General features: G+C 31.1%; 1 non-coding gene across 1 annotated transcript; it reads left to right on the forward strand.

The window, feature by feature from the left end:
- Window positions 1-1,949: 1,949 nt before the first annotated feature.
- On the forward strand, window positions 1,950-2,041 carry TRNAI-UAU (transfer RNA isoleucine (anticodon UAU)). The gene is given in 2 exon segments: window positions 1,950-1,987; window positions 2,006-2,041. It is a non-coding gene; the product is annotated as a tRNA-Ile (tRNA).
- Window positions 2,042-4,766: the final 2,725 nt, after the last annotated feature.

Genomic DNA, 4,766 nt, shown 5'->3' on the forward strand with positions numbered 1-4,766 from the left:
TTTTTTTTTGCTTTGTTTTTCTGACTGATCTTGGTTAGTTTTTGAGTTTGACTGCTCGTCATTGAAATAATTGTAATGTTAGAAATAGTGAACCTGTTCAATAAATTACTTTCATTTTTAATGAAATTAATATGCTCTGTTACCCGCACACCACGAACTGACCACAGTCATTGGCCAACAGAGCGTTAACTTCTCTTGAGGGCCTACTAGAGTTACAGAACTAAATCTCTGGGAAAGATTCACTTTCATCCACTTTAACAACCAATTAAATTGTATTTTTATCTCAAATATTATTGTTTAGATAACGATATAGTCGTTATGTTGAAGCATTTTAAAAATATTTACTTACCTTCAGCACGACTAATGGGTCTGATGGACCCAAGCGACATTCATCTGTTATATATTTCCATATAAATAAATAGGTACAACAATATGTTGAACCTATATTTGATATTAAAAGTGAGTATTAATTCTAATCCGTCGCGTTGTGGTTTAAACATTATAAATAAATAAAATAAAAAAATAGAAAATCCCCGAGCAATGAAACTCCGTTACAAACGTCGTACCAATTTTCTTGTCATTTTCGTTTGAAAAACAAGAAAAATGGTTTTATGTTGAGGAAAAATATTTGAATATAACGTTGACCAAAATCCATCCTTAACATATGACATTGTTCTGCCTATTGGAATTAGTATTTGGTGGGGGATTAGTCCGGCAGAAATTGGTCCAGAGATTATAAATATTACCAGGGGGACATTTCCCCAATATTACCAGGGATTGGTCCTTTTTGCTAATCCTTGGCAGCATTAACTGCCACAGGTGGGAATCGAACCCAAAACGTTTCAAACTGGGAGCTCTGAGACCTATGCCCCAACACATGCACACATGCACGGCCGTCACTAATTGTTCTACTTAAAACAAACAAATCCTATATATGAAATCTCACCTCATTTGATATACTGGGAACAGCTGCAATCGCCCAAATACAGGTTGTTCTAAAACAGAGGTTCACAACCATCGTCCATTATAATTTTGGAAGTTTTGATTTGATCTTTGCTAAATCAGAACAGTGGCATGTGGTCTCTTGTTTCGTGGGTGTTTGATTTTTTAAATTCCTCTATTTCCTCTCAAGTGCGCCTAACTATGAAATTCCCAACGGAATTGGTAAATTTGCTTCTGTAGTACTGTTGTCAAATTCGTGTTTGGGTACAATATATTGAACCATCAATTCGAGAGTGAAATTTCTGGATTTGTACGGATTGATATCTAGTCGGTTCCATATCAATCTTATCAGGTTCCATCGTCAGCTACTTTTGCTTACGCATGCATAAACGTATTTTCCCCGCCACATCTATACTTTTCGAAAACGGTTCATCCCATTCGATCCATATTCAGAAGAAAGTTGGGGATGTTTAAATTGCTTTAGATTCTGTTGACTATTTCGCTATTATGTATGCGAAAACATCTTTCTAAATGAATACAGCTATATGTCACCTATGGCTCATCCCATAGATTTTATTTTCGAACGACAGATCATTGACCTTGAAATATAGATAACAACGAACTTAATAGAAATATGGAAACAATTTTCATTTCTAGGAGAAAACACTTTCAACAAGTAAAATAAAGCGATAAAAAAGAAGAAAAAAGGCTCTGGTACACTGACCTGGTTATTTGGCAAACTTTTTTTCATTTAGATTATTGATTAATTCAGAAATTCAATGATCTCTTGGAAGAGCATCTATATAATGTTCCTAGGTAAGAATTATTTTATTAATTACATTATGATTTATATAGATTGTCATACATGCTTGTAATAGTTTTAATCTTGAAATCTTATCTAGAAGTTAACTTACATTTTTCTTTTTAGACATCAATTCACAAAGATTGTCATAATTAGCTCTGTTATTCAACTTATAGAGTTTATTGTATTTCATAATCGGCCGGATTCCCCAGTGGCGCAATTGGTTAGCGCACGGTACTTATAGGACAGTAGTAGTGAGCTATGCCGGGGTTGTGAGTTCGAGCCTCACCTGGGGAAGATTTTTTTTAATCGTTATTTATAAATAATGTACAATTTTCATTATAGCAGTATATTTTAACGTTTCTGAAATATAATTTTTATATACTCACTATCCGCTCTTGTTTAAAACCCTTTAATTTAAAACAATAGAACCATCATAGTACTCACAAATCACACAAAAGAACATTTGTGTCGCTATATGTGTATGTAATTGTTTGTAAATAATAAAAAAATAATAAAATTAATAAAACAAAATCATATAATTCTCTACTTTTATCATTATATTACTCTATTGTACGTATTTGTAACAGATTTAGCAAACTTGTATGTTGTTTGGCTTGAGACGATTAATAGAATTTCACATTTAAATCAGTGTTGTCATTATGTCATGAAATTTTAGCACGATTCCTGTGATGCCCTTCGATACTGTATAAAATTTAATCATTTTCGGGTAAAATTTCAGGTGTATTCAATTTCTTCCTTACCTTTTTGGCTGCAAAGATTGTTATTAAACGTATTTGTCAGGTAACCATAGTATATAAACCAATAAAATCATAATGTATATTTTAGTAATGAGAAATGAAAATTAAAAAATACATTTCTTTGTAAATAAAGAGGAAAAATGTGTTATTCAGTATTATTTTCTATAAATATAGCAGCTGTATTGATACTATCAGTGGAAACAGCCTATAATAAAATTTTAAAGTATCTTCGAAATAAATGATCAATATTTTAGAATAACGACGTTCACTTGTCACCATCTTTAGTGATTGCAATTTAAAAAACATCTAAAGACGCCTCCACACGTTTGCCAAACAATGGCTTTTGCGCCAGCTTTGGTTATTTGGACTGGCTGGAATAAGTTGGCCTGAATTGGCGGACAAATCAAAGAGCGTTTTATGCTGTATCCACGCGTTTGTTTTCAGTTTGCAATATTTTAGTACTTCCAACGGGTAAGTATTTGTATTTCCAGTGTTTTTATTTATTAAACAATTTTCCTAACCTTTGGATTAAATAATAATCTCTTGTTTAAGATTCTATATTTTATAATTCTATCGGTTCGATGTAAATACATTTTTTGAACTCTTGTTAATTAATTTTAACAGTTTATTTTTTATTTAACATAGCACATATATATATTTAAGAAGACGTCATATGTTTAAGTAATTAAATTTAAAATTTTCTGATAAAATTCTAGAACGAAGTTTGAATTTATAGGTTATGTGATAATATTTATATGAATTTTTGTCATCAACAAACTTCTTTGCTGTCAATTATCCTACCTTCATTTTGTTCCTTTTCATAGTGCAAATAGAATAAATCGATTGTTATAGACAAGAAAAGTCCAAAGAACAAAACAACCGTTGACCAAACAACAGTACAACAAGTCTTGGACTTGCAGCAAGTAGCACTCGTGTAGATACAAAATAAGTTTCCATTAAAACAGTTGTAATCATGTATTAAAACCGACACTTTTTTTCGATTCTAGCATCCCAAATCCGAAAGAAAATATTGTAAGAAATTATAAAATTATAAATATTTAACTAAAAGCGAATTCTTCCCAGAAAATGAGAAAAGAAAACCCGAAGTATAAGAAAAAAAATTTCTGCTTATACTAACATACGTTTGTAACAGCCGCCATTTTTTATTCCCTCAACCTATCAATTTGGACTAGTAATTATACCTAGTTTTCAATTAAGTAATTAAAAATTGGGGTGAAATAACTGCCTTATTTCTCCTCTTGGGCTCTTGGTGCTATATTAAGTAGCGTTTTAATAACTTTTCACGTATCGTCATGTATTGAATTGTATTTTAATGCATCTTAAAACCTAACTTAACGCGATGAGTAAGTATATCCCACATTTTTTTTGGTACCAGCGAAATTTTATCGCGAACCATCACTTTGGCGACTTCTGTTATAAAATACATTATAGTATTTACATTAAACTATCTTTAATTTGAGTGTTGGCAAATATATGTAGGCCTAATGGTTCCTGAGATATAGATTTCTCCACAATAAACAACTGATATTTTAGTATATAATTCATGAATTGCATTTAAAAAGCTATATCTTGGGAACTATTGATTGTATGGACTCTACCGGGGCTCAAATTTAAAAAAATACTCTACTTTAAATGATGTTTTTTAGATTTTCTAGTATTGTTAGTAGTTTTATCATTTTAAAACGGCCGCCATTTTGTATTCTCGCACTATACTTGGCAGACTCATCAATTTTGACTAACAAGTAATCAAATAAAATTGGGGGTGAAATAACTGACTTTTTTTCCATCGAGCTGTTGTACTTTCATGGACACACCATAGTACAAGAGCTGGGAAGAAAAAAAGGCAGTTATCTCACCCCAATTTTTGATTACTTTAATGAAAACTATGTATAATTAATAGTTAAAATTGATAAGTTTGCCAAGTATAGGAATAAAAAATGCCGGCAGCTTCAAAACGTTAAACAAAATTATTTTTTCATTCCGAGCTCTATATTTTTAAAACTAACAACAACACTAGAAAACCTAAGAGCACATTATTTAAAGAAGAGTAAATTTGCTGAAATTTTAGCCCTATTTTACGTTTAATAGTAATACGCTATTTACGTCCAATAGTTCTCGGGTATAGCTTTTTAAAAAGCAAAATTTCTTAAAAATCTACTGAAAGATTAGTAGTTAGTTAATTTATTTTGAAATTCTATATTTCAGGTACTATGTTACGTACAGATGTCCATTAGCAATCA

The sequence above is a fragment of the Halyomorpha halys genome, unplaced genomic scaffold (assembly GCF_000696795.3).
Source record: "Halyomorpha halys isolate HHAL.00 unplaced genomic scaffold, Hhal_1.1 Scaffold355.1, whole genome shotgun sequence".
In the NCBI taxonomy this organism is placed as follows: Eukaryota; Metazoa; Arthropoda; class Insecta; order Hemiptera; family Pentatomidae; genus Halyomorpha; species Halyomorpha halys.